Source organism: Bos javanicus, chromosome 12 (genome assembly GCF_032452875.1).
Source record: "Bos javanicus breed banteng chromosome 12, ARS-OSU_banteng_1.0, whole genome shotgun sequence".
Classification (NCBI taxonomy): Eukaryota; Metazoa; Chordata; class Mammalia; order Artiodactyla; family Bovidae; genus Bos; species Bos javanicus.
Window position 1 is genome coordinate 26,642,920 of NC_083879.1, and position 25,848 is coordinate 26,668,767.

The following is a 25,848-nucleotide window of genomic DNA, read 5'->3' on the forward strand; positions in this document are numbered from 1 at the left end:
GCCAGAGTGTGAAATAGTGTTGTTACAGGGGCTCATAGCTGTGTGTATCTCTGGCGAATGGGTACCTCTCTTCCCAGTGTTCCTCTTCTTCTGGTCTCTGAACTCTCAAAGCATGACACGCCTCATGAAGTACCCCTTCAGGGCAGGAATCAGACCACGCCTGCCTATGTTTTACCTATGGTACATTTCAGTGCCATCCTCAAAGCTTAAGGCCATTAAAGTAGGGCAGAGGCCACGGGTCTGAGCTAGGCTGCAGGAGACATGTCTTTTCTCTCTTTTTTTAAAGCCTGTCTTTCCTATTGTAGTGGCCACTTTCACTTTCCCTATCATCCCTATAAGGTGAGTTTCCCTCCTTCCCAAAGCTTGGGACCTTACACAAATAGGTAATAAATTTCCATAGTCTGTATATGAAGGAAATGGCAATCCACTCCAGTACTCTTGCCTGGAAAATTCCATGGATGGGAGCCTGGTGGGCTCCAGCCCATGGGGCCGCAGAGTCAGATACGACTGAGCGACTTCACTTTCATTTTCTATATGAACCTGAGCCACACATACTGTTCAGAGGAAGCCAGACAGTTGTTTTTATCAGTAATGGTCCCAGTGTTCACGAGTGTGTAAAACACTGTTAATAGTCATAGAATAGATTGCACATTATTGGCCTTTAAGGCCTTAATTAAACCTATCTTTGCACTCAAAGCAAGTAGCAACTGGTTCATATATCTACCTAAAGTTTGTCAAATTCTTGAAAATGATTCTTTTGGGATCATTTGATAAAAACGAGCAGAGATGGTAGCTCAAGTTGTTTTCTGGGTAATAGATCTTGTTTAGGCTTTTTTTCCCCTAGTGCAGCTTGAAAACCACCTGACAGTAATTAAATTATTCTAACAACTCACTCCCACCTCCCACACATATTTTCTCCTTTTGTTTTGTTATTTGGTGGTGTGTGCAATTATCTTCTTTTAAGAAACAAGCACAGCCGCCCACAACTACACGCGTTAACTGTGAATCTGAACTTGTGGCAACGGGAAGGAGGCATTCTTTTCCCTTTTCCTCACAGGTTGTAAACTGGTTATTCACATTTTCTTTGATGAGAATTTTAAGCACCGAGCTCTGTCTTCATAAGCACATGCAGCAGATGGTTGGGAATATTGTGTGATAAGGAAAGCTAGCCGATTTCTGTAGTTATTTTCACCTCCTGAACACATTCCAGAGAAATGCAATGGCATATTTTAGGGCGTGTCTTTACAGGACCTCTTTCCTTAAATATGAATATAATTTGCTGATCTGTTCACTTTAAGATTAGGATTCATCTGGAGGATGTCTCTGCTGTAAGTGATCTTGTAGCATTTTCATATAAAATTAGACTTCTGTCGAAAGCTCTCCTGGGTGTTGCTGCCTAGGAATTAACCCAGCTGTTCCTTCTCTTCATGTAGGCAGACTATGAGGCAGGAGGGAATGAAGCACAATATTTAGATGACCTCTAATGACCTCCGTGCACTTTATCTGTGTGATGAGATAATCTGTGTAGAGGAGAAAAGACATTTTCAGGTCTCTGACTTGCTCTGTGAACTAACTTCACTGTTTACTAGCTTGGGGGCTTCAGCCATGGTTCTTAGACTCCATATATTTCTGTAAAATGGAAAAACCATTACTATTTCCTTGGGTCTGTGAGGATCAACAGACATTAGGGGGTAAAGCCTTTTTTTTTTTTTTTAAATCAGAGTGCTCAATGAAAAATAGTGACACTCCTGGACAAATGATATAGAAATGTGAATACACAATCTGATTGGTATGAATGAGGGCTTTCTTTCTTTCTTTTTTTTTTTTTTAAGATTTTTCTTGATATGGACAATCTTCAAAGTCCCTACTGAATTCATTACAATATTGCTCCCACTTTATATCTTGGCCCTTTGGCCATGAGGCCTGCAGGACCCCAGTTCCCAAACCAGGGACCGAACCCACTACCCTTGCACTAAAAGGCTCAGCCTCAACAAGTGGGCCACCAGCAAAGTCCCTGCATGAGGACTTTCTTTCTGCAGAAACATCTCAAACATCTCAAAGTCCTCTGACAGCCAGCAACGCCCTGTATGGTCTCAGCTCAACTGAAAATGCTTGTTGGCCTTATATTGCTTCCCAGTATACTTCCTTGTCTCCAGTTATTGCTTTCAGAGAGCATGCAGGCTGACAAATTGACTCCAAAGTTGTAGATTCAGGGGCTGCTGCTAAGTCGCTTCAGTCATGTCCGACTCTGTGCAACCCCATAGATGGCAGCCCACCAGGCTCCGCTGTCCCTGGGATTCTCCAGGCAAGAACACTGGAGTGGGTTGCCATTTCCTTCTCCAATGCATGAAAGTGAAAAGTGAAAGTGAAGTCGCTCAGTCGTGTCCGACTCTTAGCCACCCCATGGACTGCAGCCTACCAGGCTCCTCGGTCCATGGGATTTGCCAGGCAAGAGTACTGGAGTGGGGGTGCCATTGCCTTCTCCAGATTCAGGGGAGATTAGGGTAATAGACTGTGGGAGTCAGAAGAGAGCTCCCAGTGGGAGAGATGGTGGTAGTAGCCAGAGCATTCAGGCTGACAAATTGACTCCAAAGTTGTAGATTCAAGGGAGATTAGGGTAATAGACTGTGGGAGTCAGAAGAGAAGTCCCAGTAGGAGAGGTGGTGGTAGTAGCCAGAGTAGCAATAAACCTCCAGGGAAGCAATGGGATAGACTACTGAGTGGTTAACAGATCACCCACTAATTTGGCATGTATGAACCACTGGTGTATTCAACAAACAATGGGTTAAGACAGTATGCTATTTTATTATGTCACTATTTCTGTTTATGTAAGCAATTTTAGTATTGTGTGTTTCTGCTTGTGTGTTTAAGATATCCAGGTCTTCTCATCCCATGATTTTTATGTATATTTCTACCATTTGCATAAAGGATTTGAAATTTTCTTTATTTGGATTTATCCATTTACCTATATATGTATGTACATATTTTATAAGGACAAACTACAACTTTTTGGAGTGTGATTTATATTCTTTGTAAAGATTTGCCCTTGATCTTACTCTGAATATCCAAATAAGGTTTTAGATAAACTCTGGTAAATTTATTTTTAATTATTTCATTTGTATAGAAGTTTTCATGTCTCCAGTCCAATGACTGTATATATAGATTTTTACATTTTAAATGTTTGGATCAATTTTAACTTTGGAGAAGTAGTAATAATTCATCCATTGAAACATCAATATTAGAGAGAAAGGATCAGTTGTTTAAAAAAAAAAGGCAAGAGTGATTTAGAAGAAATAATAAACCAGAAACTTTTTCTCGCTCAAATAATGATCAATAAATTGATGCAAATACGAATTCAAAGAGAAAAGAGATTGTGGTGGAATTAAAAGTTTTCTATTTCCTGATGATAATTCTAGCTTCAGGTTTATTTGGAAATAGTCCACTTTTTTGGTTTGTTCAGTGTAAGTTTCCTGTTTCCTATGCCCCTGAATCAGTTAATGTTTTTAAGAGGCCACTATCAAAATGCAAATAGATTTCGCATTGTAAATGAACTCCTTAGGTGACTTAGGCAGATAGAGGATGACCTCAGTGGTCCTAGACTAGAAATTGTGAAGGATCTTAAGAGTGAAGTGTTAGTCACTCAGTTGTAACCAACTCTTGACAACCCCATGGACTATAGCCCACCAGACTCCTCTGTCCATGGAATTCTCCAGGCAAAATTACTGGAGTGGGTTGCCATTTCCTTCTCCAGGGGATCTTCCTGACCTTCAATCCTGACCTGATTGAACCTGGGTCTCCTGCATTGCAGGCAGATTCTACCATCTGAGCCACCTGGTTTATAATTCTCGTGCTACACTGTCCAATACAGTAGCCACTAACCAAGAATATTGAAATGCGTTGCCATTTTCTATGCCAGAGGATCTTCCTGACCCAGGGATCCAACCCATGTCTCTTGCATCTTCTGCATTGGCAGGCAGATTCTTTACCAACTATGTCACCTGGGAAGCCCCTTACCAGTGAGACTGGTCTATAATTCTTGTGCTACACTGTCTAGTACAGCAGTCACTTGAAAAATGTGGGCATTGAAATTTAAATTAATTAAAATTACATTTAAAGTTTAATCATCAAAGAATCTCTTTGATTCAGTCAGTTCAGTTCAGTGGCTCAGTCATGTCTGACTCTTTGCAACCCCATGGACTGCAGCACGCCAGGCTTCCCTGTCCACTGCCAACTCCCAGAGCTTGCTCAAACTCCTGTCCACTGAGTTGGCGATGCCATCCAACCATCTCATCCTCTGTTGACGCCTTCTCCTTTTGCCTTCAGTCTCTCCAAGCATTAGGGTCTTTTCCAATGAATCAGTTTCTTCACATCAGGTAGCCAAAGTTAGGCTACAGTTTTTTAGAATATTTGGAGGCATTTTTATTTCTATTCATGCTGTCTCATTTCACTCATTCATTCAGCAAGTATACATTGAGTGCCTAATATGCACCAGGGGATACAGCAGAAAATGAGCAAAATTCCTGCTTGAAAAGAACGTCTCCTTTATTAGAGGTAAGCAGACAATAAACTGAAAAAAAAAATTGGTAGAATACATATTGATAGTAGTATTAGTACTGCTTTAGCTAAAGTTTTGCAAATCTCCTTAATATTTGGCTTCATAGAATACAGTTAGATTATCGTATTTCCTACTGCATTCAGTCTGCTGTGATATGTTGTTTTGGTTGAAGTATATGAAGAAAATCTATTTTTACAGAGATATGTTCTTGGAAAAGGGAAGTGTTTTCAGATAATAGTGGATATTCTTCTTTGATATTCTACCAGTATTTATAAGTAATAATTCTTTGGGACTTACCCTGTGATCCAGAGATTGATTCCTTCTTCCAGTGCAGGGGGAAGGAGTTTGATCCCTGGTCAGGGAACTAAGGTCCCATATGCCACAGAGTGTGGTCAAAATTTTTAAAAAGTTAATAGTTCTTCAACGTTATTTTCAATATCAATTCAAAATATATTTGAGCAATATAATTTTATTGAAACTGTATCAACAAACTTTTCATACTCTGTTTTACTAATACTCATTGATCTGTCTCATGCTGTGAATACATCTTTATTCATACCTAATTTGACAACATCATGAAGTGGTCATTTGGAAAATATTGAATATTGAGTTATGCAGATTTCCAAAATGGTATGATGCATTTTACTGTATAATATAAAAAGCACATTCGCTCATATTGCCACCAGTCTTATCAAAAAGTTTTCAACTATTCAGAGGCTCTCAAGCCCCAGTGGCAGATACGCCTTTTCAAAAGTTCTGATTTCCCCAAAGAATCTTCAATTTTATCATTGGCATCAAATTTCTGTGGTTCCTTTTCCTTGAAAAGTGACAAACTCATTGTTCATTTTTCAGGAGAATACCTGCAAATAGCCAATACCAATGATGATAGTTTGTCTATCAATTATTCTTTTAAGTTAAAATGGTCTTCCTTGGAGAAAGTGGTTAGTTGAGCTTACAACACAAAAAATTGCACACATGTATTTCAGCATTTAACAAAGTATTTTATTTATGTTTTCTATTTTATCATCTAGAGTCTTACAAAAACATGAACTCAAAGGTTGATATTTAATAACATTAAAATTAAAAATCGATAGTGATTCATTAAGGGCATTCTTAAGTGAAAACTGGCTCCCTCTCCCTTACTCCCTCCCACCATGAGTGTGTGGCAGTGAGAAATACAGATCAATAGTGCAGTTTTGTACCATTGGTTGGATTTGTGTTAAGAACAGTTTTCTTGGCCATTGTTTTTTTTGTACCATCTCCGTAAGCAACAACACAGTGAAGAAGTCAAATATTTGAGTATTTTGTAATTTTTTTCCCTTGAAGTGATAGGCTTACTTTGTTGGACTGTCCCTTTCCCTGTAAGGTTCTTGGGGACTGCAGTGGAAGGTGAGGTATTGTCTACTATTGAATACATTTTCAAGAATTTGATGGTATTTTAGTTGTGGGGTGTGAGAAAAATAGTGGAGGCAAGGAAGACTCCAAAACTGATACCTAAATAACTAGTGTTCTTATTTGCTGAGAATGAGAAGATGGAAGGAAACAGGTGATGGAGTGGTGATAAAGGAATAAGGGTAGAAAGTTTGGGCTGGGTACAGAAGATGAGGAGTTAGGTATTGAACTTTCTGCCTTGGGAAAACTTGTTGGCTAGGTTTTAAATTTTTTATTTCTCAGTTTTGAAAGCTGGAGATTTATGATTTATTCTGACTTTTAAGCATCTGGAGCATTTTACCGATCTTTTACAAGTTTGTGGAAATCATCTGACTGCTCTTCATAGCTAGTGTAGCTTTCTTAGTTCTCTCTTTAAGAACTTTGCCTTCATTTGGAAAACTCTTTTCTTAGGACTCTCTATAGAAGTGGTTTATAATGCTAGTATTTGGGCAAAATAGCCCTTTGGGAATCTGACAACAGTTTGTGGACCTCCAGTTTACTGCTGGTCAGTTTTAATGTTAACCATTCAGAGTTAATGTCAGACTCCACAAGTTTAAGGGCACAAGTCCCCACAAGGCTGTCCTCACTTCCTATGTCCATTGCAAGTTTGGAGTTCCCAGGCAACCTGTACTTTTAACCAACTGGCCAAAAATTCAGGAATTTTTATAATTCACCAGAACAACTCATAGAATTCAGGGAAGTGTTAACACTTAAACCAGTTTATCATAAAAGACACAAATGAGGACCTGTCAAATGAAGAGATTCATGGGACAAGGCTGAGACAATTTCAAACACAGTTTCCACTGTCCTCTTCCCGTGAAATGAGAATTCATTACTTCCTGGATATTGATGTATCAGTGTGTTCAACAACCAGAAAACTAGCCTAAGTCTCCGTGTCCAGAGGTTTTACTAGTGCTTCAGTACATGAATTTGATTGATCGAAGCACTTGTCATAGAGCTGAACTCGGTCTCTAGCTCTACTCCCATCTTCAGAGGTCAGGCTGGGTTAAAGCCCCAGTCTTATGGCTGTTTGTTCTGGTGAGCAACTCCCATCCTGAGTCATCTCACTTAGTGTAAACTAAGGGGTGATCTGGGGGCTCATAAATAACAAAGATAATGCCATCACTCAGGAAATTCTGTTTCAGAAGCTCCATGCCAGAAACCCAGAACAAAGAACAAACAAATTCTTTATTATAAAACAAAACCCTCTTCACAGAAAATATCCCAAATTTTGCTTAAAATGTCAAGGGTTAATGAATACCTGTAAAACCCCAGGGTAAAAAAATCCCTGGTTATAGAGTTGAAGGCAGACTTCTCTAATGCAGAGTTGAGGCCAGCACCCAATTCAGCCTTAAACTTAATAGGTGCATGAAAAGATTTCTAAGCTTGAGGTGTAAAAACAGCCTTCAGAGAGTCTTAGGAATGCTTTTAGTAATCCAACCAAATCCAACCAAAGATAATTTTAAAAATATTACTAGGATTTTTTTTTTTTTTCTGTAATAGGTAGGTTAAGAGAAAATGCTATTTTGTAGGACAAGCTGTTGGAGGGAACAGAGGTGTTTAGGAATTCTGATTGATCTAAATATTAAGGGATACAGAGTTTCTGCACATGTTGCTTAAGATTAAGCCTTTACAGCAGGATTCATTGTAACACTGAGTTTAACAACCCCACCTGAACAGACTCTCCAGCTCAGTTGATCAGGCTTTCGAGGCATTTGGTATTTTTTCTGATTTATTATAGAAGGAATTTTTGGTAAATGAGAGAAGACTGTTCTTTCTTAGCGAAGGGATTGCCTCTGACTTGAAAGGACCTTTTCTTAAGGTGACTTGTGTTCGGGATCACGGGCATTGTACTCTCTAAGCTTATAGGCCTCATGGCACAGTGTTGAAAAAGCTATGGTGTTAACATAGCTGTACTAGCCAAATTCCAGGCCAGCTAATTACATTCTTTCTATCTTAAATTCCACCAGTTTTCATAAACTCCTGTGAGATAGCTGTTTTTAAATACTTACTAATTTTTAATTTTATATCTTGGAAAACAGACACGGTACACATGCAAGGTGAAGTAGAGAGTGAAGGTTATTATCCTGGTCAGATAATTGACGTAATGTTGTTTTAATTTAGCTGTAATTACAAAGATAATGAGTTTACTTTCCCTATTTTATTCTCTCTCAAGAAAAGGGTTCACTCTGTCAAGATGTGTAAGATAAATTCTTTCAAAATATAAAAAGAAAATCTTAAGTATACTGTACTCTGTTGAGGTGAGAAAATTGCGGTTCAATTTAAGAGGAGGTACTTGTGTGAATTGTATTATGAAATAGGTGCTTGCTGGGGCTCGATTGGTCAATCTTGTATTAGTTGTATGGAAGTGAGAATGGTTCTCAACATCTGCTTTGTTGATCAGGATTTTAATGATTCTACACCTCTTTAATAAATAGAGATAAGCAGAATAGTCCTTTCAAGGGCATTTCTGAATCCCTTTAAATTTATCATGTTATGAGAAATAAAATCATTTATGTTCAGGGAAATATATTTGATTATTCTTTCCTTTTTTTGAATTTTAGAAGGATATTGTGTGTGTTCAGTTCAGTTCAGTTCAGTTGCTCAGTCGTGTCCGACTCTTTGCAACCCCACGAATCGCAGAATGCCAGGCCTCCCTGTCCATCACCAACTCCCGGAGTTCACTCAGACTCACGTCCATCGAGTCAGTGATGCCATCCAGCCATCTCATCCTCTGTCATCCCCTTATCCTCCTGCCCCCAATCCCTCCCAGCATCAGAGTCTTTTCCAGTGAGTCAACTCTTCACATGAGGTAGCCAAAGTACTGGAGTTTCAGCTTTAGCATCATTCCCTCCAAAGAAATCCCAGGTCTGATCTCCTTCAGAATGGACTGGTTGGATCTCCTTGCAGTCCAAGGGACTCTCAAGAGTCTTTTCCAACACCACAGTTCAAAAGCATCAATTCTTCAGTGCTCAGCCTTCTTCACAGTCCAACTCTCACATCCATACATGACCACAGGAAAAACCATAGCCTTGGCTAGACGGACCTTTGTTGGCAAAGTAATGTCTCTGCTTATGAATATGCTATCTAGGTTGGTCATAACTTTCCTTCCAAGGAGTAAGTGTCTTTTAATTTTATGGCTGCAATCACCATCTGCAGTGATTTTGGAGCCCCAAAAATAAAGTCTGACACTGTTTCCACTGTTTCCCCATCTATTTCCCATGAAGTGATGGGACCAGATGCCATGATCCTAGTTTTCTGAATGTTGAGCTTGAAGCCAACTTTTTCACTCTCCTCTTTCACTTTCATCAAGAGGCTTTTTAGTTCCTTTTCACTTTCTGCCATAAGGGTGGCGTCATCTGCATATCTGAGGTGATTGATATTTCTCCCGGCAATCTTGATTCCAGCTTGTGCTTCTTCCAGTCCAGCGTTTCTCATGATGTACTCTGCATATAAGTTAAATAAGCAGGGTGACAATATACAGCCTTGACGTACTCCTTTTCCTATTTGGAGCCAGTCTGTTGTGTGTGTGTATGTGTGTGCGTAAAAGAAGTCACTTTTAGTGATGGTAACCTCCGTCTCTCTTGCCTCACTCTCTTTCTGTTTACTGTGCCCCTCTGCCCTTGCAGCCCAAGACTGTACATCCATTGACGTGGAACTTGCATTAGAGATCATGAATCTTAGTTGCCACAGGGTCTTTTCTTGTAGTTAATATATATTGGCTATGTTTTTTAGAGGATGTTGACATATATCCACATGGTATTTTCATGATGACTAGATTATTTGATCTGAAGAATAAAGGTTTCATACTAATGTAGGGACAGAGTCACATTTATCCGTAAGAAATGTAACATGCATCTCTTTTGGTTTTACACTGACAGACATTAATATAGACTCTTTGTTTGCATGTTTATCCTAGTGATGTTGCTGGCTCTCCTGGCATTCTGTGTAACTGAGCATCACAGTGGTAGAACAGTCATGAGTTAACTCACGTGGACTCATGAACCTGCTGGTGGTGGATAGCCTACTGCTCCTGCTGAAAGGGTATTCTATTTTAGGGAATTTTTTTTCTCATTTCCATGATCCAATTAAGTATGATTCTAAGAAGAGTTAAGATATGGTAGAGTTATTTTTCAATTATTTTTTATTAACTTCTAGTCATTTATTTTCTTAAGCAGAAAGAAACTGTTCTGCTGAAGATCATTTAGGGGGCTCATGGCACCCCACTCCAGTACTCTTGCCTGAAAAATCCCATGGATGGAGGAGCCTGGTAGGCTGCAGTCCATGGGGTCGCTAAGAGTTGGACACGACTAAGCGACTTCACTTTCACTTTTCACTTTCATGCATTGGACAAGGAAATGGCAACCCACTCCAATGTTCTTGCCTGGAGAATCCCAGGGACGGGGAGCCTGTTGGGCTGCCGTCTATGGGGTCGCACAGAGTTGGACACGACTGAAGCGACTTAGCAGCAGCAGCAGCCTCCCTCTTGGTGTTACTTATATTTCACCACTATTTTACTATGTTACTTATATTTCATTATTTTGTTGCTTATATTTTATTAACTAAATTTAAGTTTTTAAAGGCAAAGATGATAACATTTTAAACTCATATTGCCTTAAACTTAGCTACTGGTAGATACTTCAGTTCACTTCAGTTCAGTTCAGTCACGACCCCATGAATCGCAGCACGCCAGGCCTCCCTGTCCATCACCAACTCCCGGAATTCACTCAGACTCATGTCCATCGAGTTGGTGGTCATCCAGCCACCTCATCCTCAGTCATCCCCTTCTCCTCCTGCCCCCAATCCCTCCCAGCATCAGAGTCTTTTCCAATGAGTCAACTCTTCGCATGAGGTGGCCAAAGTACTGGAGTTTCAGCTTTAGCATCATTCCTTCCAAAGAACACCCAGGCCTGATCTCCTTTAGAAGGGAGTGGTTGGATATCCTTGCAGTCCAAGGGACTCTCCAGAGTCTTCTCCAACACCACAGTTCTTACTAATTGATGAAACAGATGACTTGAAAGCAGGACTTTCAGATCAAATAAAATGAAGATATAATTGTAAATGTTATCATAAGAGATAGAAAATTTTTGTCAACAGAGTTACTTGATGTCTTTAAATCACATTGTATCCTCTGAACACCCATAAATTAAATACTTGCTCTAAAACCTTAGGTGTGCTAGGAAATCTAGTGTCAGATTTTTCCAGTGCTCAGAAAGTTAAAAAAGTATTTTGGGGATTCACAGTATTAAATGCAATAATGGCATCTGATGTGCTTTTAAGTTAGAAAAATCAAACATCGAAATTATTATTTAAATCTTGACCTTTTAAAAGTGAAATTTGAGGGTTTCTATATGTATGGTAGGCAGCCTTCAAGGTAAACTGCTGTGACTCTAACCTTTTAATATTTGTGATCTTGGGTAATCATTTCCCTTTGAATATGGATTGGAGTTACTGAGTCACTTCTCATGAATAGCATATAGCATGAATAAAATACACTTCTGAGGTTAGTTTAAAAAAAAAAAAAAAAAACCTGTTGCTTACATCTTGGGTTCTCTATAGATCTTTGTTGCATCACTTCCTCCGGAGGAAGCCAACTGGCTACTGTGTCATGGGGCAGTCCTGTAAAAGGGCCCAAGTGAGCAAATTTGGAGTGGGTCCTCCCCTTTTGAGCCTTGAAATGACAGAATCTTTGGTCAAAAACTTAGCTGTAGCCTTAAGGAGAACCTGAGTCTGAACTACAATACTTAAGCTATTCCCAGATTCCTGACCCTCAGAACCATGAGATGATAAATATTTGTTGTTTTTAGCTGCTAAACTTTGGATTAACTTATTACACAGTGACAGATAACTAGTATAGTGCATGCCCAGCTGTTGGGAGAGAACAGTCACAAGCAGCAAAAGACAAATTAGACTTTGTGAAAATTAAAAGCAGTTGTACATCAAAAGACCCTATTAACAGAGCAACAAATTACATAAAGGGAGAAAATATTTACAAATTATACTTAAGATACAGGATTAATATCTGGAATGTATATAGAACTCCTAAAACTCAGCAAGAATTAGTATGGGTACTATTTAAAAAAAACAGAAAATAAAAAGTATTGGTGATGATGTAGAAAAATTGAAACTTTTGTGCACTATTATTGATGGGAGTTGAAAATGGTGCAGCTGTTGTTGAAAACAGGATAGTGGTTCCTCAAAAAATTAAAAATAGAATTACCATCTGACCTAGTAATTCTGCTTCTAAGTATATAGCCTTAAAAATTGAAAGCAGAATCTTGAAGAGATATTTGCACACTTGTGTTCATTGAAACATTATTTCTATCAGCAAAATATGGAAGCAACCTAAATGTTTATTTATGGATAAATGAATAAGTAAAATATGGTATATACAATAAATGTACCTTTAAAAGGAACAAAGCTCTGACATATGCAACAAAATGGATGAAACTTAGAGACATTATGCTAAGTGAAATAAGCCAGTCACAAAAACACAAATACTGTATGATTCCACTTAGAGTAGTCCAAATCATAGAGATGGAAAGTATAATGATGGTTGCCAGGGAATAAGGGAAAGGAGATATGGGCAGTTATTATTGAACGGGTACAGAGTTCAGTTTTGCAAGATGAAAGCATTCTGGAGAAGAATGGTGGTAATTGTACAACATTATGAAAGATGAAAGAGTTGAATTCCACTCAACTGTATACTTAAAAAGGATTAAGGTAGTAAAATTTATGTTAATGTGTATTTTACCACAGTAAAAAATTGAAAAAAAAAAGAACTCTATAAATACACAGTTTATTTCTTCTTGAATGAACTTTGGTATTGTGTCTTTCAAATACTTTGTCCATTTTATCTGAGTTGTTAAATTTATGATATTTTCCTTTTAGCATTGTGAAATCAGTAGTGATATCACCTCTCCTATTCTTGACAATGGTAATGTTTGTCTTATCACTTCTTTCCTTATTTGTCTAGATATTTTTTTCATTTTATTGATCTCAAAAATATGTTTTTCTTTGTTTTCTATTTCATTGGTTTCCACTCTGATGTTTATTATTTCCATTCTTCTGCTTACTTTGACTCCATTTGCTCTTTTATTCCTCTAGCTTATTAAGATAGACATTGAGGTCATTGATTTAAGATCTTTCTACATTTCTAATACACAGTTCTAGTACTATACATTTTTGTTTTAATGGCAACCTACAAATTTTCATATCCTGTGTTTTCCTTTCCATTCAGGTCCAAAAAAAATACTTTCTGTATTCCATTTGATGTATTCTTTATCCATTTGGTTATTTAGAAATGTTGTTTAGTTTACAAATATTTGGAATATTCTAGAGAAATTTGTTATTGATTTCTATTTTTATTCCATTTTACACAGAACATACTTTGTGTGACTTTGATAATTTGAATTTACTGATACTTGTTTTAACAGTCAGAATATGATCTGTTTTTGTAAGATTTCTTTATGCACTTGAAAAGAATGTGTATACTATTGTTTTTAAGTGGTATATTCTAAATGTGTCAATTAGGACAGCTGGTTGGTGATATATTTTCTATCACCTTGTTCCTGGTTATTGTCAAAGGATATGGAAATCTCTGCTTTTAATTGTGAATTTTTAAATTTCTTCTTGCGTTTTTTTTTTTTTTAACCAGGTTTTCTACATATATCTTGAAGTTTGTTTGAATTTTTCTGTCCTTCTGGAGATTTATTGCTTTAACATTGTAAACTGACCTTATTTATCCCTGAAAACCACTGTTTTCTCTGAAAAAGAGAGTAATAAATGATATTAACAGAGTCACTCTGGCTTTCTATTTGGTTAGATTGGCATGCTATTCCTTTTTCTGTTTTTTACTCGCCTATTTGTATCTTCATGTTTAAAGTACATTTCCTATTGGCAGCATACATAATCCTTGCCTTTTAACTGGGGGAGTTTAGGCATTTTACATTTAATGTGATTATTGACGTAATTAGGTTTAGATCTTTTATCTCAATTGGTGAAGAATCCACCTGCAATGCAGGAGACCTGAGTTTGATTCCTAGGTTGGGAAGATCCCCTGTAGAAGGAAATGGCAACACTCCAGTATTCCTGCTTGGGAAACCCAATGGACAGAGGATCTTGACAAGCTATAATCCACGAGGTCACAAGAGTCAGACACGACTTAGTGACTAAACCACCACCACCAGAGCTGTTATCTTACTATTTGTTTTTTATTTCCCTATTTCTTCTTTTCTTTTTTTTCAGGAAGCTAATAATGGTGTATAATAAAACACCAGTATAGATATATTTGTGTAGAATTAGCCAATATTTAAATTGCTTTGTATTTTCCAAGTGTAGTCATAGCTCTTCCTGGAGAAGGATATATAGTAAAGAAGTAGGAAAGTGTACCGGGAATTGTATGTAGAATGTCTTTTTTATTTGTTTCTATATTTTTATTGTTTTCACTACTAAACTACCATATGCTTCATAAAAACCAAAGACTTTTGTCTGTTTTCTGTTTATCTAGCTATCCCTAGCTAATATTAGGTGAAAAATAAATATTTGTTTACTGACAGACTAAAAGATTCTTAGGAGATCACCTAATCCAGGTACAGTAAAATGAGAGGGAAGCCAGCCAACAGGTGCACATTTCTTAGGTATTTAGTGTTCAGTTCAGTTCAGTCGCTCAGTCGTATCTGACTCTTTGCAGCCCTATGAACTGCAGCATGCCAGGTGTCCCTGTCCATCACCAACTCCTGGAGCTTACTCAAACTCACATCCATTGAGTTGGTGATGCCATCCAACCATCTTATCCTCTGTCATCCCCTTCTCCCGCCTTCAATCTTTCTCAGCATCAGGGTCTTTTCCAATGAGTCAGTTCTTCACATCAGGTGGCCAAAGTATTAGAGTTTCCACTTTAGCATCAGTCCTTCCAATGAATATTCAGGGCTGATTTCCTTTAGGATGGACTGTCCAAGGGGCTCTCAAGAGTCTTCTCCAACACCACAATTCAAAAGCATCACTTCTTCAGCATTCAGCTTTCTTTATAGTCCAACTCTCACATCCATACATGACTACTGGAAAAACCATAGCTTTGACTAGATGGACTCTTGTCAGCAAAATAATGTCTCTGTGTTTTAACATGTTATCTAGGTTGGGTATAACTTTTCTTCCAAGGAGCAAGCATCTTTTAATTTCATGGCTGCAGTCACCATCTGCAGTGATTTTGGAGCCCTCAAAATAATGTCTGTCACTGTTTCCATTTAGTGTTAGAAAATCTAAATAAAAGCATGAGGAAATGCAAGAACCTAGAACTGGCAAAAAAATTGCAGTCGGACTTGCTACGAACCTGTGAAGAGAGCAAGAGATATCAGAAATAACATATGAGAGTGCCTACAAAGCTGCTTGAGTGCTCTTCTCCTTTACAAACTCTTCTGATGATCCATGGCCCAACTACCAACACAGTGCATCGATTGCTCTGAAATATGTTCATTTCTCTATGAATTTAGTGGAAATTTATTGAGTGCTTTTTTGTTGTTGTTTCAAGATTAATGAAGGCTTATCACAGCCTAATAAGGAGATAGATATTTCCATATGTAGATAAATTATTTTAAAGCATAATGAAGAGTGTAGTAATGGGTGTGTATGTGCATACATCTGGGATAGAACTATGGAAGACAGGGAAGAAGACTACCTTTTCCAGGGTGGCAGATCAAGGAAGATCTTCATAGAGAAAGTCTTAAAAAATGGGCAGGAGTTTCTAAAGTGAACAAGGCAGTGAATGGTACCATAGTAAGATAAAAGAAAATGTGAAAAAGCCTAAGGACATGAAGCACCGTGGCCTATTCAAGTTAAAACAAAGAGATTCAGAGAAGAACTTTAGGTCTGCTACTTACTGCCTGTGGATACTTGACCAAGTTACTTAATATCTCAGAGCCCCACTTCTTCCAACTGTAGAATGGGAATAATAATACCTGCCCTGTGGTGATATTATAAACATTAAATGAGATAAACAATTTAATATTTTATCTCTCATGTAATTGATGCTCCATAAATGGTCACTGTTATTGCTACAGATATTTCTAATACTACCATTTCTGTTAGTATCGCTGGAGCATAAGGCATAAAAAGGGAGCAAGATTAAACTGGAAGGGTAGGCAAAATCCAATCCAAGAAGAGCCTCATATGAAAGAACTGTAGCTAGATATTGTGGCTACTGGGGAATATGTTCTTAAAGAATTTTATCAGAGGATTAATATGTTTTGAAAATGCCTATTCAGAGCATTGCTACTGACACCAATATACAGGAGTTGATTGGGAGATAGTGAGGAAAGTTGGAAAATATATCAAATGTCAAAAGAGTTAGCTCTTAATGAAAAAATATTTGCCAAAGATAAGTACGAAGTAGATAGTTAAAGACTGAGTATGTAGTAGGCCAAATACAGCAGCAGCAGCAGGCCAAATACATGTAAAAACCAGACAAGCACATATATAAAAAGATTGATAGATAGGATTTCAGTGTTGACTTCTATTCAATAGATGATTCACAATTGTCCTAATATCTCTTTTCAATAGAATTACATCAGTCACTTATTCCTATCATATTTTCTGCCTCCTCCCGTAGCCTCTCTCCCTCAGTATAAAAAGATACACTGTACTATGCTATATTGGATGTTTGGCCACTTCTAATTGTAAAGTTACACTTAATCAGAAATGCTGGATTCACACTGAAGTAATTGACTGGCTAATTACTCTTCTGGGAATGTGGCCTTAGATTAATCATTATAAATACTGGGAAACCAGAGAAGCTTACTCTTGCATCCAAAACAAAGAAGAAACAGTATTATTTTTATGGTTTTAGCTTCCCTCACTTTCTAGATGCTGCAGCTGTGTCCTCATTGTATTTTATAGCCAGAAAAAAATCACCCCTCAGCAGTTCCTATAATTTCAAATTTATAACTATGTCCAGGGTAATTCACCCGTAAGCCAACTAGAAATAAAAATAGAGGAGATAGGCCCATCTGTTGGAGTGATTTTTTAACTGTAGAAAACATTTTCCTTTCTTTAAAAGCAAAGCTGTAAAATCAGTATAAATTCCAATTCGTAAACCATGAAACTCTAATTTTTCCACTTTTCTAGTCACTTTGAGTAAATGATTTTGCATATGTAGGATGTCAAAAATCACCAAAATGGTCCAAGGGAGTGTAAGAGATTGATTTTAACTACATGAAAATCTTCTAAGTGATGGCAAAAGATTCTTCAGGTAAATTAGGACCATAAAGAATTCTGTATTGCTTGATACTGAAAGATCTGTATCTTTAGTTAGTTCCCCCCCACCCCTGCCCCCCACTTTCAAGGGAGCTTCAACATCTTAATTATTTTTAGTTAACTATATGTTTCCTTAGTAATTGAAAAATTAAACTTCTTTTCTTAAAAATCTTTTATCTCTATTCATCAAATAAGTTGTCACTTAGAGATTCTGATAGGGCTATTTAAATTACTCTGGTAAAGCCATTATTTAAGGGGAGAAATACCTTATGCTGAATAATTCAGGCAAGAGTAATTGTTTTGCTTGAATGTTCTGGCTATGATTCTATCAAATTCCCTCTTACTCTGCTTGCGTAGAATGAACTTTAGCTGGCAAAAAAGGCTTTTTATTTTATGGAGAGTGTAACCTTGGTTCTTTGTGTGATAAATCCAAGCGTAAGGCATTTGGAGTAGTCACCACTTGTGCAGCAGAAACTACTTTGTTCCAAACCCACACACCTGCATTCTGTGAAAACAGAGGTTTTCCCATAGAACACCACACAATGGCAATGCTTTCACTTTTCACAAGCTGGTAAAAGCACACACAATGAAGCACAAGTGCTGTACAGATAATGCCTTACACACCACCACATAGTCCTCTTCTCAGTGAGATAAGCTGGAAGGCTAGGAGCCTCCAGGCAGTCATACTACAGTTATACCCAAACCATTTTGCGAAAGTAGAGTAAGAATCAACACTTTTTAATGCAACTGTCATCACTACTCCGAGGCATTCCTAGTGTTGTGCTGTGTCCTACCAAGTGAAGGGATCTGAAAGAGGAAGAATCTTTAGTGATATTTAAAGCTTATAGCTACTGAGCAGTCATGGAGAGTGATTATATTTTAATCAGATTGTCTGCTTCCCAAACCATTTGCTTACCAGGTTGCTTCCACCATATTTTGCCTTCTTTTTTTTCTTTGTTCTTTCACTTATTCACCCATTTAATAAATATTCTAGTGCTTCTGTAGATTGAAGAGCTCAGAACGTGTTAGTGGAATTCAAGAAAGATCTGAGGAGGTGTGGTTTCTCTTTCCTGGGTAATCAGAAAGATAACTGGACTGAGAACAGTTGAGTTTGCATCATGGATTGAACTTTAGAAACTCCGCTGAACACTTGACTTAAACATAAGCAGACATAGAGTGAACTGTGGTTCCTGTAAGGGCTTGACTACGTGCGTGGCTTGGGTGTCAGAGGCAAGCCTCCCTCCCCGGAAGTCAGGAAATTGGCAGGTAGAAGGATGGACTTTAAGACCGAAAACGTTGGTGAAAATTCTGCCAACTTTCTAGTCTGCCTCAATCCTTGGCAAATTGCAAATAAGAGAAATGTGTCCTCAGCACCTCCTAAATGTTTGTCCTTTCCTCCTTTCAGGATAAATTCTTCCTGGTTCTTAAAGTCAGTTGAATCGCACAATTTTTTCTCAGGTAAGAGTTGATGTCAGTTGATATTATTTTTACTTTGGTGTGAATTTAGATCTCTCGGTACTGTTTGCATTTTAACAGGCGTTCAAAAATGAAAGATCATCTTTTATTGAAGGAAAATCAACAATAAATGACTCTATAAGGAGACATTTTGGGATCACAGTCCATTCCAAACAATAGCAAATGTCTTCTTTACGATAGGCCTAAGATTGCCCTCCCTGCATCCCTCATCGATGGGTTAGTTGGTAAAATGGGCTTAAATTTCCTTCTCTTTGAAGTGAAGCCAACCTGTGGGATCACATGAGACCATTTGTATCTTCTATCAAGCAGTGTTTGATGAGAACTATTCAATGAAAAGCATTTCTGAGTTACTACAAAATATATGATTTGTCATAGATCTAAAAATAGTGGCAGAAATGTGTTACCAGAATGCCTTCAAGTAAGAAATGATTAATTGTAATTAGAAAACAAACCATGTACCAAGCACTCAATCATGAGAAATCTTATAGAAAAGGAAACCTCTATTAATAGGACATAATTACACATGACACTCACACACCTGTTGTTCCATTTATAAAATCCTTTGTCCTCTAAAATGTTTCTCTGGTGGCTCAGTGGTAAAGAATTTACCTGCCAATGCAGGAGGTGCAAGAGATGGATTTGATCCCTAGGTCAGGAAGATCATCTGGAGTAGGAAATGGCAACCTGCTCCAGTATTCTTGCCTGGAAAATTCCATGGACAGAAGAACCTGGTGGGTTATAGTCTGTGTGATTCGCAAAGAGTCAGACATGACAAATAGACTGAGCATGCATGCATGTTGTCCTCTAAAGAATGACTGGAGTGATAGTATATATTCAGCAAGAATAAAATGGGAAATTGTAGCATTCTAGTTGGTCGTGACTTATCAAATGCTTCTGCATGAAATTGGTTTCCTGTAATAGCAGTTCTAACCTTATTCAGTTGCACAAAAACTCTCTCATGTGCTACTTCATATACTAAGAAACCTTGTGTTTGTGTGGTCATTTGTGTCTGACTCTTTGTGACCCTGTGGACTGTAGCCCATCAGGCTCCTCTGAATTTTCCAGGCAAGTGTACTGAAGCAGTTGCCATTTCCAATTCCAGAGGATCTTCCCAACCCAGGGATGGAGCCTGAGTCTCTTGGATCTCTTGCATTGGCAAGCGGATTCTTTACCCCTGCACCACCTGGGTAGCCTGAAACGTTATGCCTTATTCGTTTGTATCCTTGGTGGCATTCAGAGGGCTCAGAGCTTAGATGTTCATCTAGTGTCTCTTGAAGGCTGAATAAAAGTATGAATGTTGAAAAGAGTAAAAAAAAAATGTGTATGAGTAGTTAGAGAATTAACATGAGGAAAAAAGAAGAGGCAGGGGATTAACACAATAAATACAATTAATTCTACCTACCTTAAAACTTAATGTATCTCCATAATTATCTAAAGTCCCTGAGGTGGAAAATCTCAAAGAGTTTTCAAATAAGTGTCTTAGGATGAATTCTGGGTGAGAATTATTCATAAGTAACTAGATTTACAATAGTCAGATTATTCTTTCTTCTTTTTCTTATACATATAATTTATTAACTTCTCTCAAACTAGTAGTCAACCACCAAGTATGCATTTTACATTTTCAGTTTGCTTAGCATAATATGGACATTGTAAGATCTGTTCACAGACATAAAAAAACGGTTTCTATTTTGAGATGCCCACACTACTTAGAAAAACAGGAGCAACACAGGTCAAAGTAGAAAACAAGAGAAGGAAAAGAGGGTTTGAAGGGCACTTTTTTGGATAGCCCTACCTTCTCTTACCAATGGCTTTTCTAGAAAGTCAGGTCCCTGCAACACTGATCTAATTTGAAGTATCAGAAATCATTAGGACAATAGAGTTGTTGGGTCAGAAACCATGCTGACTTTACTTGCCACTTTGGCTATCCAATTTAAACTTTCCAGTGAAGTTTCATCTCCTTTATCATCATAGTATTTTGTACACATTGTAACTTCAGGTTCAAAATAAAAGACTATCACAAAAGGGATGCAGACACCCAAAGAAGAGTATGAGGCTCCAGTTCTTTTCTTTACCATCAAAATCAGAGCCATTGAGACAGATAACATATCAAGACAGTGTGACAAAGGGATGCAGTAGTTAATTTGTAAGCTATTTTCCTTCTCATTGATTGGATTTCCTGTCTTCTTTAACATGGATCCTTTATCTTCTCTCTCTCTCCCTCCCTCCGTTTAAAATGTATATTCAGTTCAGTCGCTCAGTCGTGTCTGACTCTTTGCGACCCCATCACCAACTCCCGGAGTTCACTGAGACTCACGTCCATCGAGTCAGTGATGCCATCCAGCCATCTCATCCTGTTGTCCCCTTCTCCTCCTGCCCCCAATCCCTCCCGGCATCAGAGTCTTTTCCAATGAGTCAGCTCTTCGCATGAGGTGGCTAAAGTACTGGAGTTTCAGCTTTAGCATCATTCCTTCCAAAGAAATCCCAGGGCTGATCTCATAGCAAACCTTGATTTTCTGAATTTAAGTATCCCAAATGTAAATAATATACTGATCAAACCTCCTAATAATTTTCTATCAAGTAACTTTTTATATCTCATTATATGAATTTGTATACCATTTTCCTGAGGTTTTTATCTCAGCAGTAGAAATATCAAAATACTAAGTGAATAATATATAACTGAAACACTATGCCAAATGCCCAAATCAATACAAAATAGTGCACTGAATATTGTAACAAATTGCTAGTGGTAACCCCCAAATAGATTCCTTCCTTCTGTTGCTCAGTCTCCTTGGCCTCGTAAAGCTCCAACTATGAAATTAGTGATTTGAGCCCTGGAAATTCAGGATCCTGTGATGCACATCTTGGAGAGGTCCTTGACAGTTTACAGAATTGTAAATTTCTGAGGGATTATTTATCACATCATCAGAGTCAACATTCTACACCAGCTGTTAGATTAAGCTTCTTCTACTTTAAGAAAATGGACCTGAAAATGTTATTTTCTGAATATTCAGTTGGAAATTATTTCTGTATTACAGACTCAACAGGTGTTTATTAACCACTGATTCTTCCTTGTCTCACTTGTATCTTTATTTGGTGTGGTGGAAGAACCCACAGAAGAGCATCTAGGCTTTCTGTTGTTTGTAACTTTGTCAACTGATTGAACTAAGACCTCCATGGGAATAAGACACAATCAGGGAAAAAGTCATATAAAATTATGTGGCACTTACTGTGTTTGCACTTGGAATTCAAGGAAGAAAATGATGACAATTTGTGAAGTCAGTACATGCTGTGCAGAGAGCTTTGGATCTAAGGTGTATCTTGAAGGATTGGCAGAGTTTTGATAGGCAGAAAGAAGGAAAATAATCACTATATGTAGAGAGATTGTTGGTGGGAGTGTAACTGGCAATGACCAGAAGGCATAGGGAACGGGGTGAAGAATGTACTAACTGAAGGAAAACTGCCTGTTGGAGGCTGTGGAAAATCATTTCAATTGGCAGGGTTGTGTCTAATTCTTTAGCATTGAAATGTAAGCTGAGAAACTCAGGAGCTGCAAAAAAGGAGAGACCAGAGGTTACAAGGAGAGAGGTAGCAAGTTGTGTAAACATAAGACCAGAGTGGCAGATGGAACAGTGGCTAGAAATCAACTAAAAATCACCGTTAACAGGCAAGGTACTGTGTGTAATAAATAACCAATATACCATGCTGTGCACCAACTTTGTCCTTTTGTTTCACAATGATTTATTTGTTATATCACCACCCTCATTATCTAAAACAGAACACTACAATTTCATATACCATCTGTGAGCTCCAAATGGTCATAATTAACAATCACAAATGTTCTAAAAAGGTGATATGCTAAAAATAGCCTTATCAGGCTTGTCAGCAGGCTGCTTCTGTGGCTACCGTGACATTCAGTGACAGAAAGACTACATTTTGCTATGCCTTTACATGGTTATATTTACTACACAGATTATAAAACTATGAAAACATGCTTTTCTAATTATACACCTCAAGGCTTAATATTTTGACTAATGGTCAATTAGGGGCAAAAACATCAAGATCACTTCAAAAGTAAGTTTCCTTCAAATGAGTTCTGGCTACTGTAATATCTAGAACATAGTAAATATGCTCCAAAATGCTTGTTGAACGTAGGAAAAATGTCAGCTACTTGGGTGTATTTGTGGCATATGTGAAGGGCCGTTACATTGCTCTGTCATCAAAGATTTCCATTCTTCATGATTCCTAAGGAGAGCTCAACAGAGACATCATGTTTTGGTGCTGAAGGAGAATGAGCCTTCTTTAGAGTATGCACTGGAGATTCCCTGAGAAGCTCAATGGTCTCAACAAAGTCAGGATTAAGAGCCTTGGGTTTAATTTTCACCACTGAAAATGGCCATCTTTATTGTATGCCCTTATGGCTGTCTAAACTGTTACAGCCATCTAGAAAAGCAATGAGCAAAAAAGTGTATAGCATTTAATTGAATTAAAGGTGCTACCTATTGTAAGGTGCACCATTATCTTATATACTACTTGCTGCTGCTGCTTATAAGTCGCTTCAGTTGTGTCCGACTCTGTGTGACCCCACAGACGGCAGCCCACCAGGCTCCCCCGTCCCTGGGATTCTCCAGGCAACAACATTGGAGTGGGTTGCCATTTCCTTCTCCAATGCATGAAAGTGAAAAGTGAAAGTGAAGTCGCTCAGTCGTGTCCGACTCTTAGCGACCCCGTGGACTGTAGCCCACCAGGCTCCTCCGCCCATAGGATTTTCCAGGCAAGAGTACTGGCTACTACTGCTGCTAAGTCGCTTCAGTCATGTCCGACTCTGTGCGACCCCATAGACGGCAGCCCACCAGGCCCCACTGTCCCTGGGATTCTCCAGGCAAGAACACGGGAGTGGGTTGCCATTTCCTCCTCCAATGCATGAAAGTGAAAAGTGAAAGTGAAGTCGCCCAGTTGTGTCCTATTCTTAGCGACCCCGTGGCCTGCAGCCTACCAGGCTCCTCCATCCATGGGATTTTCCAGGCAGGAGTACTGGAGTGGGGTGCCATTGCCTTCTCCTATATACTACTTAGAGAAAATAATTCAAATTAAACCATGGCACAGTGCCTCTTTCCAATTAAACAACATTTTGTATATTGAAGAGCTCTTTTAGACTTATTTAGCATAGTTTAAAAAATGATTTATCACTTGTTCCTTTTAGAAAGGAAATATAAATGAAACTGCTTGGTTAAAGCATTCCTGAAATACTTCCCATTCATGGTCTGATTCTTCTAAATGACTTTTGACTCACATCCATAAATGCGTATGTCAGAAACCTTGATGATGCAACAGTTCTTGAAAGAATGCTCCGTTGTTTTCTCTGGAATTTTTCTCCAATCCACCAACAGTTTTAGTGCTATCATTTTGTTGTTCTTGCTAGAACTGTCTAGACACATCTCAAAAGCATCCAGAACTAACATGCTTGATGGGTTACTTAGGTTCTTTGGGGCTTCTTTGATGGAATTTAATCACTCAGGTGTCACAAATAATTATTTGGGGGGAAGTGATGTTTATTTAGGGGGTGATTTCTTACTCTAGATTTTATTTTGCTTTACACTCTTAAGTATGGAACCAAACTTTTGGCCATTGGCAATTTAGCATAACAACACAGTAATAAACCACTCTTTGTTACTCAAACTCATGATTTTGATTCCTTGATTTCATTATATTCATAATATAATTTCTAAGCATGTCAAAGAATACTGGAGTTTCTCTAGGGTTTTCTATACTTGTCTAAATTCAATTTCATGTTTTTATCAATTAAATCATTTTATTGAAAGTTAAGTAGTTCCTGTTCAAAATTAGAAGACAAAATAGTGTTTGGTGCCTTAATGCTAGTCCCATTGGATGCACAAACCAATCACATCAACCTCTCATTGCTTTGAATTTTCCTTCATCCATCTGATGGTCTGAGCAATTTCCTCTCCCTTCACATATGTTGCTTAGGTGTGATTGTCAGTTCTTTTCCATTGTCTCAGTAACAGAATGTAACACAGATTCATTTAGTTGTGGGTGTTCTTTTTTAGTTCCTACAAAGCACTTGATTATTGTTTTTTGCAATAAAATATAGAATTTCAGTCATTCTTCCAATGACAAAGTTTGGCTTTACTAAGATCAAACTTGTGTTCCATTGCTGTTTCCATTCCTTCCTTCATATATAGCAGCTTTTCATGTCAAAGCTGAATCATAGTGTGATCTTCCTAAAGATATTTTACATGGAAATTCAACTCATCGTAGTTATCGATCAACACATATCACTTAACAGAAGGGACCACAACATGAACAACTCTGACCAAGTTTGTACAGGCACAGCTACATCACAAGTGACCAGCAGCTATTACAGGATACAATCAATGTCAGACTTACACTGGGTGAGAAACCTCCTGAGGAAAAGTAAAACTTGACCCACATTCATGTTAGACAGATTGGGTGGGTCTAAGAATGGGAGCTGGGAGATGAGGATGGGAGTCGAGCAGTAGAGGTCATGTTGCAAGATGCAGTGGCAAAGGCTCTGCCCTGCCAGGGGAGCTTTCCTGTGAGTCCTGGCTGTATAACCAGACTCAGACAGAGTGACAAGGCATATGGGTTAGGGGAGAGGACTCAGCAACCCTGCTGTGTTGGTCTTCCCACCTTATCTAAGTGTAACACAGAGGAGAGAAGGCTTGTGCTCATTTTTGATGACCTGATGTAGTAATAAAAAAAAGATGAAGAGCAGCTGTGGTCTTAGATGGACAGATGCTTGTAGAGTAAAATGCTGGCTTGTGAGATCACCTAGGCTCAGAAAGAAAAAGATTACTGGAAGCTTGCACTAATTCAGGGATATAGGCACCTGTCAGGGACTGTCCAAATATTTATTATGCAATTCTTGTATGCAAGGTATTGTACTCTTAAATATACTGAAATTCTTTCATAGCTCTAGCAAGGGTATAGATGTAATGTGGCCTCCTCCATAACCATGGGATGGTGATGCTGAACAGGAGTTACATGACCTGTTTCAGTATTAAATGTCTTAGAATTTACAAAGAGATAGCAAAGAAATGGATTTTCCCATTCCTTTCTTTTTAGCTCATACCTCATAGATAGATTTTTCCCTTTCC

General features: G+C 38.1%; 1 long non-coding RNA gene across 18 annotated transcripts in view; it reads left to right on the forward strand.

Moving 5' to 3' along the window:
• Positions 1-25,848, forward strand: part of LOC133258319 (uncharacterized) — a 594,951-nt gene that overhangs the window by 65,515 nt on the left and 503,588 nt on the right. For 15 of the 18 annotated variants that reach the window (XR_009739930.1, XR_009739933.1, XR_009739929.1 and 12 more), the window contains exons 2-3: positions 4,461-4,551; positions 18,642-18,694. The exons of 1 other annotated variant lie outside the window; for it this stretch is intronic. This is a non-coding gene — a long non-coding RNA (uncharacterized LOC133258319). The remainder of the gene's footprint in view (positions 1-4,460; positions 4,552-18,641; positions 18,695-25,848) is intronic. 2 more of the 18 variants (XR_009739939.1, XR_009739937.1) reach the window with 1 other exon arrangement.